The following is a 13237-nucleotide window of genomic DNA, read 5'->3' on the forward strand; positions in this document are numbered from 1 at the left end:
GGTGTTTACATCTTGATGCGCGGAAATTCACACATTATTCACACGTCCATCAATCGTGGTCTCGTATTGAACTTATTGGTGAGCGATACCTTTTCCCTCCGTTTACGTGACACGACAATTGAGGACCTAGTCATTTCTGATCACTCCCCGGCTACAATTACACTAGCCGACACAGTTGCTAAGGGGACAGACTTCATATGGAGATTCCCTTCTTTTCTGGTGAAGGATGAGGGTTTCTTACAGAAGCCAAGGGGTTGGTGGACAGAATTTGATGGGGATAATGCGGTGCATCGTTCGGACCCAACGTTGTATTGGCGTACCGCTAAAATGATGATTCGTGGGAAAATTACGCAATTTATGTCTCTCCTTAAACGTAAGACTACTGAAGGGTATCAGAATGCGAGCGAGAGATTGAGGTGTGCATACACCGCATTCCTACAATCCCCGACAACGACTCTGGGGGATGAATGGAGGGAAGCCAAGCTGCAATTTGACGAGTGGCTAGATAAAAGAGAAAATATTTATCGGTCCCAATTTGACGCTGATCTTATGCGGTTCGGCAATAAAGCGGGCAAATTACTGGCACAACTAGCTAGGGGCAGGTATACACCGTCACACATTTTAACCCTTAAAGACAAAAACAGAGTTCCTACATCGGATCCCAAAAAAATGAACACTATTTTACGCGCATATTACCAAGCTCTTTATTCAGACACGCCCATTGACTTACAAAAAGGTAGGGAATTCCTGGAGAAGGTAAACTTGCCTAGACTCACTCAGGAGCAGAGCGATTTCTTGAACGCAGAGGTCACATTGGAGGAAATTACGAGTACCATTCGGACCCTATTTAATGGGAAAGCCCCAGGACCGGATGGGTTTACGGGAGAATTTTTTAAGTCCTTGAGAGAGGAAGTTAGCCCCATCTTGGTGGAATACTATAAGGGTATGTGCACACACACTAATCACGTCCGTAATTGACGGACGTATTTCGGCCGCAAGTACCGGACCGAACACAGTGCAGGGAGCCGGGCTCCTAGCATCATACTTATGTACGATGCTAGGAGTCCCTGCCTCGCTGCAGGACAACTGTCCCGTACTGTAATCATGTTTTCAGTACTAGACAGTTGTCCTGCAGCGAGGCAGGGACTCCTAGCATCGTACATAAGTATGATGCTAGGAGCCCGGCTCCCTGCACTGTGTTCGGTCCGGTACTTGCGGCCGAAATACGTCCGTCAATTACGGACGTAATTAGTGTGTGTGCACATACCCTTACGCTTTACTTAGGACAGGGCTTTTCCCAGCTGAGGCCAAAATAGCGGATATAAAAGGTGTTGCCCAAGAAAGGGAAGGATCCCCTTGACCCGGGCTCATATCGCCCTATATCATTGATAGACCAAGACCAGAAGTTACTCTCAAAAATTTTAGCAAATCGCTTGGCTTTATATTTACCTACATTGGTGGAAAGATCCCAAGTGGGCTTTGTCAGGGGTAGAGCAGCAGTGGCAAATCTGCGAAAGTTGTTGACGGTATTAGAAACAGTCAGGCATGATCCCCAGCCAGGTACCTGACCGGCGCTCCTGGCGTTGGACGCAGAGAAAGCTTTCGATAACATACAGTGGGAATGGCTGGGGATGGTGCTGGATAGGATGCATATCCAGGAAGCCTTTAAGATCTTTCTGAAGGGGGTTTACGCTAATCCGCAAGCTCGAATCCATTCCTCAGGATTTCTTTTGGCCCCCTTTCAACTGTATAAAGGGACCTGTCAGGGATGTCCCTTGTTGCCACTATTATTTAATTTAGCACTGGAACCTATGGCGAGGTTTCTGGAGGAGACCGCAGTGTTTAAAGGTATTCAGGTGGGGTCCTCGGCAGTCAAGATAGCCTTGTTTGCTGACGATGTTATACTTTTTATGTCAAATCCTCAGGAGCATTTATTGCCTGTTTTTCATTTTTTACATGACTTTGGGCAATGCCCGGGGTACAGAGTCTATGTCGCTAAAAGTGAACTGCTGGAGTTAGGTTAACCATTACCTAGGGCCTTCTGGCAATCCTTTGGGTGCGGGATATACCCAGTTAAACAATGTATTACTTATTTAGGCATTAAGATAGGGAAGGTACCTGAGACCCTGTACGGCCTGAATTATCCGCCGCTCCTTACAAAAATACAGGCGGAACTCATGATGTGGCGTCAGTTGCCCTTATCCCTTCTGGGGAGATGCCATTTGATCAAGATGGTCGGTTTCCCTAGACTTTTATACCCCTTCCAAACGCTCCCGCTTTTGCTTAAGCATGTTGATGTGTCCAAATTGAATTCCGCATTTACAAAATTCATATGGGCAGGCAAGAGGCATCGCATTGCACTCCCTAAGCTTATGCTAGGTAAACATGAGGGGGGGCTGAAGTTCCCTAATGTCAGGAGTTATAATGTGATATGTCTCTTTCGCCATGTAGTAGATTGGCTCCATGACTCTAGTCCTTATTCCAATTTAGACCTGGAAGGGGCGTATGCCTCACCCTGGAATTTGAAAGTCTTGCTGAATTGTAGAGTTGCTTCACTTCCGTGCCGCCTCAAAATCTCCATTGTCTTAAGAGATACAGTCCTAGCCTGGAAAGTGGTTCGTAAATTCTTTGATCTGCCTCACTTACTTTCTAAACATATGCCTTTGTGGGGACATCTGGAATTCTTACCAGGAGTAGAAAGAGGGGGTAGTTTTACCTCTTGGGGGGATGCAGGGATTAAATGCGCAGGTTACATTATGCAAGAAGAGGACAGTAGATGGCTGACCGCGTCGGAAATCAAAACCAAACTCAGGCCCTCAGAGGGTAATTTTCTCCAAGTGCGTTCATTTTGTACATTTCGGTTAAGGGATTTGAATAAAGAAGCCACCACACATACCCTGGATGAGGTCATTGGTCCATTGTCTCATAGGGTGTCTATTTCGATGTTGTATAGAGCACTTGGGGAACGTTTTATTCTAACGCGTCCTCGATCTATGTTCAAAGTTTGGGAAAGGTGGACTCAGGATCCGGATATAGGGGAGACCATATTGGAAGGTTGGGAGACGGTACGGAAGGTTATCTTGAGTGAGAGCTGGAGGGAAACCTATTTTAAGTTAATGCATGCAATACATGGCTTTAATATTTTACCTTCACAGTCCTTCCCCGATCGTATCACTGTTTGTCCCAAGTGTAGCATCCCATTGACGAATCTTTGGTATGGAGTATGGAGTTCTGCTCATACTAAACGTTACTGGTTGGTGGTACACAAATATATTTTAGATCATTGGAAGGCGAAACTTCCAATGACACCTCAGGCGCTGCTGTTCCACCAGGCGCGACCGCCAGAGGAGGAAAGTAGTCGGGAGACGAGATCTCCTCCCCCCTTGATACACACAATTTTACTGGTGGCCTTAAGGTGCCTTCTCTGTAGATGGCTGGAAGCGGACACGCCGGGTCTTGACATGATCGTGTTATATTTGAAAAAGTTATTAGCTCTTGAACGAGTGGAGGTGGAAAGACGGAAAGAAGCGGGAGCTAAGAAGCTATTTGCTAAATGGCGAATCTTTATTGAATCGCAATACACAGCTGCCGAGGTGGCGGAGATTGTTACGCCTTTTCGGCACACTGCTTGGTATCATACACAGCTTCTGGCAGGCACTTTAGGTGGTTTACAAATCCGGTCTTGATAGAAAATGGTAAGGGGGAAATCTCTGGCTCTCGTAAGCTCTGGCTTATTATAATTATATTCTCTGCACTGTTTACTGTTGCTAACCCAAGTCGTGATCGGGGGTAGGGGAAGTACTGTTTTTTCATTTACTATGTGAACCTGGTCATATGCCATGATTGTATTGTATTTTATTTTATTCTGTTTTGCAAATTGCGTGTTGTTCAATTATGACGCAAATACTATGTGATATGTTTAAAACAAAATGTGAAAAATTGTCAATAAAAATGATGTTTAAAAAAAAAAAAAAATCACCCTTGGGCAGAATGGGATGAGTGCAAAACCAAAAATGGAGGCAGTCACCACCCCCATATACAACATGTAATACAAAAATGGCCAGCACATTCTATCAAAATGGAAAATGTGAAGGTGCAAGTACGCTGTGACTGCAGACATTACACATACCTCCCAGCCATCCTGGATTCAGCAGGACAGTCCCGGGTTCCAGCCGGTGTCCCGCTGCCCCGGGTGGCAGGTGGTATGTCCCGGTGTCAACTACACCGTGTTCCAAATTATTATGCACATTGGATTTAAGTGTCATAAACATTTAATTAAACTCATGGATGGTATTGTGTCTTAGGGCTCTTTGGATCATTGTAATCAATCTCAGACACCTGTGATAATTAGTTTGCCAGGTGTGCCCAATCAAAGGAAAACTACTTAAGAAGGACGTTCCACCTTATTAAGCAGGCCACAGGTGTCAAGCAATATGGGAAAGAAAAAGGATCTCTCTGCTGCCGAAAAGCGTGAAATAGTGCAATACCTTGGACAAGGTATGAAAACATTGGATATTTCAAGAAAACTTAAGCGTGATCATCATACATGAAAAGATTTGTGGCTGATTAAGAGCACAGACGGGTTCGTTCAGATAAAGGCATAATGAGGAAGGTTTCTGCCAGACAAATTAATAGGATTAGGAGAGCAGCTGCTAAAATGCCATTGCAAAGCAGCAAACAGGTATTTGAAGCCGCTGGTGCCTCTGGAGTCCCGCGAACCTCAAGGTGTAGGATCCTCCAGAGGTTTGCAAGTGTGCATAAAGCTATTGTTCGGCCACCCCTCAACAATGCTCACAAGCAGAAACGGTTGCAGTGGGCTCAGAAATACATGAAGACTAATTTTCAAACCGTGTTGTTTACTGATGAGTGCTGTGCAACCCTGGATGGTCCAGATGGATGGAGTAGTGCATGGTTGGTGAATGGCCACCATGTCCCAACAAGGCTGCGACATCAGCAAGGAGGTAGCAGAGTTATGTTTTGCGCTGGAATCATGGGGAGAGAGCTGGTAGGCTCCTTTAGGGTCCCTGACGGTGTGAAAATGACCTCTGCAAAGTACGTAGAGTTTATGACTGACCACTTTCTTCCGTGGTACAAAAAGAAGAACCGTGCCTTCCGTAGCAAAATTATCTTCATGCATGACAATGCACCATCTCATGCTGCAAAGAATACCTCTGTGTCATTGGCTGCTATGGGCATAAAAGGAGAGAAACTCATGGTGTGGCCCCCATGTTCCCCTGACCTCAACCCTATTGAGAACTTTTGGAGCATCCTCAAGCAAAATATCTATGAGGGTGGGAGGCAGTTGACATCAAAACAGAAGCTCTGGGAGGCTATTCTGACATCCTGCAAAAATATTGAAGCAGAAACTGTCCAAATACTCACAAATTCAATGGATGCAAGAATTGTGAAGGTGATATCAAAGAAGGGGTCCTATGTTAACATGTAACTTGGCCTGCTAAGTTTTTTTTGATTGAAAGAGCTTTTGATTTCTGTAAATATGTCCTCCTGATGCTGCAAATTCAACAAATTACCATTTTAGTTCTCTTTACAACCTTTAAAATGTTTTGAGCTCTGTTGTGAATAATAATTTGAAATAGTGCATTTTGAGTTTTTTACTTCTAAAAAAAACCATCAGTTATCATTAGGAGATTTGTTCAATAAAATTTGCATTATACTCCAACGGTTGATGGCTTGAAGATTATACTGACTGTCATTTGCATCGACTATTTAGGAAAATCAGCAAAAAATAACATTTGCATAATAATTTGGAATGCGGTATATATATATATATATATATATATATATATATATATATATATATATTAATAAATATGCATTACTGCTACATTTACTTACAAAAGTGAGGTTCTTTGCGCACACACATTATGGCACATGCTATATTTGCGCAATGGATTGTGACTTTTTGCTGTTTTATGCCATCCGTACCACAAAAGTGGGTGGGGCTTAGTGTAAAGGGCAGGGCCACCCGCATCACAACATATTCACTATAGCTTACATCAGAACCTCGTGTTAATTATAGGACATGTCTACATCGACAGTTCATACCCGGCGTAGATTTCCCTTTTTGGCACATGGATATCAAAAGATGAGACAAAATTATTGAGGCGTGTGCCTCTTATTAAATTAGTTGCGTCTTACTCCTTCATACAACACTCTTGGTGTATACACACCGCACCAATTTATTAGTGTGGTTTTTGTCCACGCAGAAAAAAACACTGCAAAACCACACCGTGTGAATACACCCTAAGGCCCCATGAACACGACCGTATTTTTTCCATCCCGTAAAAATTGGCCGTAAATACAGGTCCTTTGTCACACGTTTTTAACCCCTATTTAACCCGTATTTACGGACCTCTGCCCGTAAATACGGTTTTGTTGTCATCCGTATTCCACCCGTATTTACGGACCCGTAAGAAAAGTGGGTCTGGAAATGATGTCACAATCATGTACAAACCCCTTAAAAGGGTCACATGATCGCTCAGACGCCATTTTCTCTGCTTCTCTTTATAAAAAAATTGAAATCCCTGGACGTCGCCTAGCAACGCTCCCGTAATTACGGGTGCACACATGTAGCCACCCATAATTACGGGAGCCCCGTAGACTTCTATGGGCCTGCCCGTGTCGTAATTACGGCCTGAAATAGGACATGTTCTATATTTTTCAATGGCCCGGGCACCTTCCTGTACGCAAACGGGAATGTCCCCGTGGCCAAAAGAAGCCTATGGGCCCGTAATTACAGGCGTTTTTACGGTCGTGTGCATGGGGCCTTAGTAAATCTGCCCCAATATGTTTCAAAGTAAGGTTAACACTTTACAGATGGCTCAGTTTAGAAGGAATTCAATGCAGCTAAATTTCACATACTCTAGATCAGTGGTACCATACAGTTTATCTACCGGTAAACCTCAGAGCAGGGACTGGTATATTTTGCTGTTAGGTCCCCAGGCTATTGTCTTTTTAGTTTTGGCACAGAAGTAGGAAAAACGGCCTCCTTGCAGGTTTGTGTTCCACCCTCTAATGAATTGTGACTTACGAGTTTCGACCAGTGCTATTAGCTAATTCTTGGCCACGCTATGATGGCTAATATACACTAGCAAAGAACAGGACAGAGAGGAGGAGCAGCACATTTATGTATAAAAAAATGGCTTTGGGGCAACTGCAATAAGTAACTGACTGTGGTTTTGACCATTGATTTCCCCAACGGCAGATTTTGGCCGTCAATAGCCCTCCCTTTACTGTCTGCTTAATTTTACTCTTTGACTCCCTGCCTCTTTTGCTGAACGCCCACACAGTGATGTCATCTACAATATGGCACACACTCAAAAGAATATGAAGTCAATTGACTAATTGCTGTTTTCTAACAATAGAACAGAAAGAGATCCTCCATTTTCAACTCCCGAAAAGGCGGACTGAACACCACTAATTAAAGTTGATCTGTTTCTGGCAGAAGAATAAAGCTAAAAACTTATAGGAGTTGTCCTACTATTAAATTCCTCTGTTAGATCACAGAAAATATAACAATTTATTTCAATTGGATAAAAAAAATAAGAAAAAGATCCTTTGTCTTGATATTGCTTTTTTTATACTTGTTATGGCGCCCCCTGGTGTTGTTTTGATTCTCTCTCATCAGTGTTCAGTTGTCACAATCTGGTGGCAGCAGGTTGATAGACTGTTGCAATCCTGACATGTATGCTACTGTAGACAATAAAAAGAGAGAAAATGGACTAAACTAGATCTGTCACTTTTAATTTTAAAGAAAACCTGTCACGTGAAACATGCAGTCCGATCTGCAGGCAGAAAGTTATAGAGCAGGAGGAGCTGAACAGATTGACACATAGATGTGTGCGAAAAGATACAGGATAACCTGTAATTTATTCATAAATCCCTCCTAAACCTGTTCTTGAGTCCAGTGGACGATCCTACTCAGTGATTGACAACTATTTATGTATTTACGCTCATACAGGGAACGCTGCCTGTCAATGGTTGAGACCGCACACTAGAATATTTAACTGACTGTAAGCAGGAATTTAAATGAATAAATTACAGGTAATCCTGAATCTTTTTGTACCAATCTATATATTAATCTGCTCAGCTCCTTCTTCTCGATTACATGATGTGACCGGTTCCCTTTAACCCCTTAGCGCACCAGGACGCACAGGTACGTCCTGGTGCGGGGCGTGATGTTTGGAGCGCGCTCCATATGTTTTACAGCCGACACCCAGGACTAACAGCCAGGAGCAGCGGTCGCACTGTTTCTGGCCGTTTAACCCCTCAAATGCTGTGGTCAATCGCGACCGCAGCATCTGAGGCGTTGAAAAGAGGGGGTGGCCCGCTCCAACAGCTCATCGGCCCATCTGCAATGAGATCGGGGGGTGACGATGGCTGTTATGGCAGCCCAGGGGCCTAATGAAGGCACCCAGGGTTGCCTTCACTCTGCCTCAGTTAAGCCCTTACATTAATATTGCAGTATATTGTACCAGCGATCTAACGATCAGTGGTTCAAGTCCCCTAGGGGGACTAATAAAATGAGTAAAAAGAAGTGAAATAAAGTTTTTAGTAGTGCAAAAAAAAAAAAAGTTCAAAAAAAAACATTTTTCCTCTAAAGTAATGTAAAAAAGAAAAAAGTAAAACAAAATTGGTATTGCTGCGTCCGTAAGTCTGACCTATTACAATATAGCATTATTTAATGCGCACAGTGAACGCCGTGAAAAATAAAAATTGTAAACCGCCAAAATTGCAGTTTTTTTGTCATATTAGCTCCCAAAAAAAATTCCATAAAAAGTGATCAAAAAGTCATATGTACCAGCTAAAAAACGTGCCTGCAGTAGTATACAATTTAAATTGTCATTTGTTTTATGCAATTGTCATTCATATTATTTTTTGTTACTCTGTGCAAATATCTGTATGTACCAAGCTTTTGAATAAATAGAAAGAGTTTATACGAAAAAAAGTCATATGTACCAACAAATGTTGCCAATAAAAACTACAGCTCATCGCGCAAAAAATAAGCCCTCACACCGCTTAATGCACGGAAAAATAAAAAAGTTATGGCTCTCAGAATGTGGTGAAACAAAACAATTTATTTTTTAACAAAAAGTTTTTTGTTTTTTTCAAGTAGTAAAATACAAAAAAAAAAATATAAATGTGATATCACCGTAATCATATTGAGCCACAGAATAAAGTTAAGTTGTTGTTTTTACCACACGGTGAAAGACGTAAAAACAGAACACAAAAAATAAGAGAGGAATCGCAGTTTTTTGCAATTTCAGCCCGCAAAATTTTTTTTTCAGCTTCCGAGTACATTATATGGTACTTTAAATGCTACCAATAGAAACTACAACTCCCCCCGCAAAATATAAGCCCTCACACCACTCTATTGACGGAAACATAAAGACATTATGGCTCTTGGAATGCGGGAAGTGAAAAACGAAAATGAAAAATCAAAAAATGTCTGTGTCCGTAAGGGGTTAAGTTAGCCATGTCTTAGGCTGTACTAATGTTGAATGTTGCAGGACAAGTATGCTGTAATATGAGGCACATACTTTTTCTATACCCCTGATAATTCACATGTTAGGCTCTGTTAACACTGCAGTAAGAGGTCCCATTAGGCCTCAAGCACACTTCAGTGATTTTCTTCATTGTGCTTTCTGTTTTTATAACGGATAAAACACTGACCCTTTCATTACTATGGGGCTATGCACACTCCCGTTATTTTTTGCGGATCCTTGTGTCCATTCCGCAAATTATAGAACAGGTCCTATTCCTGTCTGTTTTTGCGGTTCGGTCTTGCCCATTGTAGCCCATGGGTCTGTCAAAACAACGGACTGCACACGGAAGGACATTTTTTGCGGATCCGTTGCCAAGCAACGTTGGGGCGGGCCAATTTTCCTAACATTCAATACAACATGGATTTAGAGAGGCTGGTCAGTATTGTGCATGACCATCCTGAATTGTGGGATACATGCTCAGAATCTCCTACCATGACCGCTACAAAAAGGATGCTGCGTGGGAGGAAATAGCAAAGGAGCTATTGCAGCTTCATTGGGAGCAGGGGAACCGTGCACAGAGTTTAACTGACAACGATCAGAAATGTATGGCCTAGTCTCTGGATAGTCCATATACTCTCCAGATTAATAACACTCTTTTTTTTTTATTTGTAGTTCGAGAAATAAACTATGTAATTCTAGTCGTGACCAACTCCGACGTGAGCAATCCCAGCTTGGAAAAAGCGGTGAGGGTCCATCTAAAAAGCGGGCCCATATGTTTACACAGCAGCTCATGTTCCTCAATGATGTTATGGAACTTCGTTCGTATTATTATTTTTTTTATTTTTGTGCATTTTTTTTCATAAATTCTTTTATTTTCATTTTGAACATTGGCAGAAGATAATGAAATGCATACAGGAGAAAGCACACACATCGGCACGCAGACCAACATAAAGCATCAGTGCAAAAAGTGAATAACAGCGTCGAGCAACTGAAAAAAGTACAAGAAAATTTGCCAGTTACACACTGGCACCCGCAGACTTTTAATCGTTTTTTAACAGTATTGTAATTCCATTACTATTAAAAAATGTAAAAACAATGTAACAGTGACTGCAATATCCAAATTAACCATATCAAACTATGGTCATGATGTATTGCAGGCCTAGTAGAATTATGTTAAAATATTTTAAATACAAAAGAATGTTATGATCATTACCACATTTCCTGATCCAACTATAGACAAGGGATTGTCCAGTCATAAGAAATGGATGGCCTATCCTCTGCAGATTTCCTTTTTTTTAGCGGATGTGGCGCTTGTACGAGGCCTGCTTTCCCTTCATTCTTTTTACCTGCTCGTAATGTCAATCGCACACACACTTGTAGCCACGATTCACAGTACAGCCTTCTTGTATTCAAGTGAACAGGAGAATACTGTGAACCGCCACTTCCAAGTGTGTGTCAGCGATTCACAGTAGAAGAAGGTAAAAACAATGAATGGGAAGGGGGAAGAAGCGGAAGCAGCATTCGTACGACCGTCGCGGCACCTTCGATACAGCTAATCGGTGTTGATGCATGTAGTTCCATCGCCACCAATCGGATATGGATGGCCTATCCTGAGGATATCAATTTCTTATGACGCCTAGTATGTTCAACATATTTTTATTGTACAAAATCTAATTTCATATTTTATTTTCTGAACCAAGACAAGGGACAATTTAGAAGAGGCAAGGGCATTGGACTCTGATGCCACCCAACTTGAGGAGCCAGAAGCAGAGACTCAATCGAATACAAGTAGCATCTCTCCTCAGATGACAACCGAGGACACTACGCAGCCATCCGCTTCGGCCAGGGTTGCATCGTATGTAGCTCCAAGAACCACTTCCTGTTGCAGCCGCGTGGCTGCTGCTCCCACTGCGCTACAGGACAACATGGTTCTAATTGATTCTCGAGTGCTGGAGTACCGCAACAGGAGCACGACTGAGAATACAGAAGAGACCTTCCTACATAGCCTCACCCCGCATCTGACCAGGCAACCTCCAGAACGTCGCATTCGGGTTCAGGGAGCCATAATAGTGATGCTGCAGGCAGCAATGCCACCGAATGATCCAAGGGCCATCATCCGGGCAGTTGACTTGTGGCATCTACACAATGAAGAGCCCCTAGATAGTGGAGCGCCACAACCTACCCCGGTCACTCCTGGTCTTCCACCTACCCAGGCACCACAATACAGGCAGCAATAGGAGTCATCACCTAACCTTTCCAGCCAGGATAGGGGGATGAATGTTCATCCTGATTATTATGGCCCCTCAGCAAGCGGGCTATGTTATCCGGGGCAGATGGCACACCCCTACCAAGGACATTGGCAGGGACACAATCCGGCTGACAGACCTTCCACAGGTCCACCTCCTCAGTAGGACCATAAGTTTATGATATGTTTGATCTGTACTTCTTTCAATTTATTATTGTATTTTTCTTAACTTTTTTTGGGCACATATTTCAGCAGACCATGTTGGATTTTTGATATTTTCCAATAAATATTTTATTGAGTAAAACTGATTGTGTTAGGGTGCTTGGGTGTTTATTACTTTAGAAGTCAGATGGCTTGATTTGGGTAGTGTTGATATCCTATGACCACATGGTCCGAGTACCGACACAATATGGCCGATCATCTGTTGTTTATTAGCTCTGTTGTCTACTAAACAGTGGACGTAACTATGTAGTTATGGTACCTGTATCTGACACCATAGCTACTTGGTCAGACCCCCCCCCCCCCCATGTGAGATTGATAAATTCATGTCATTTAAATTGAAACTACACTTTTATCAAACTTTTGATATATCATAGAGACAAAGCAAAAGCTTGTCAGGGAACGTCGATAATAGTTGACGGTATATGGTGCTTATCTAACACAAGGTATTTGTTTGTATTTTTGCAAAGATGTGTTTTTTGCTGTACCAAAATAGGCAGTCAAAACCACGTACTATATTTTTTTAACAAATAAATGACCAACAAAGCATAGATAATTTTGACAAAAATATATAAGCTCGCAAGCCCTCGTCGAGGGTCCTCATTCTCTTGTGAGTCCCTACACTAACTAACAAAACAGGAATAACTAATTAACTGAATCAAATAAAAACTATAAACATTTCCAGAAAATAAAATATTCAATGAGCAGCACGCATAGAGTCCTGCTTCCATGGTAGTGCTCCCTCAGGGGTCTGGAAACAGTCTGCATAAAGTTCCCGGATTGCCAGTCCTAACGATCCAGGTCTTCAGTGTAGTGTCTGATCGAGAGAGACCGCTGCAGTACTGTATTGTTCTGAGACCCGTTTCCAAAAAGCATTGTGAATCCTGGTGAAATTGTGTAGCATCGGACACTCTTGGGTCACATTGTCTGGATGGCAGACATAAGCACTCTCCATTTATGTGATAAAATCCCAAAGGCGCGCTGTACATACCGACGTGCACGTGTGAGCCGATAATTAAAAATGCGCCTCGCCTGGGGAATGGACGGATGAAGTGGGGTGAGAGTGCAAAGCCTTAGTCAGCCCCAATGACAAATGGAGCTGGCGGTCCAGATGATCCTGTTAGTGGTCTGTGTTCCCGGGAGGGAGAGCTGATTGGATTGAAGTCGTTCACCCATTCTGGAAGCCCTGAAGATGCAAACATGCGCAGTGCTCCAATACGCCCCAATATCCACGATTTTAAACCTGTAGTTGCTGTCAGACAAGGCT

This window comes from Rhinoderma darwinii, chromosome 2 (genome assembly GCF_050947455.1).
Source record: "Rhinoderma darwinii isolate aRhiDar2 chromosome 2, aRhiDar2.hap1, whole genome shotgun sequence".
NCBI classification, from domain to species: Eukaryota; Metazoa; Chordata; class Amphibia; order Anura; family Rhinodermatidae; genus Rhinoderma; species Rhinoderma darwinii.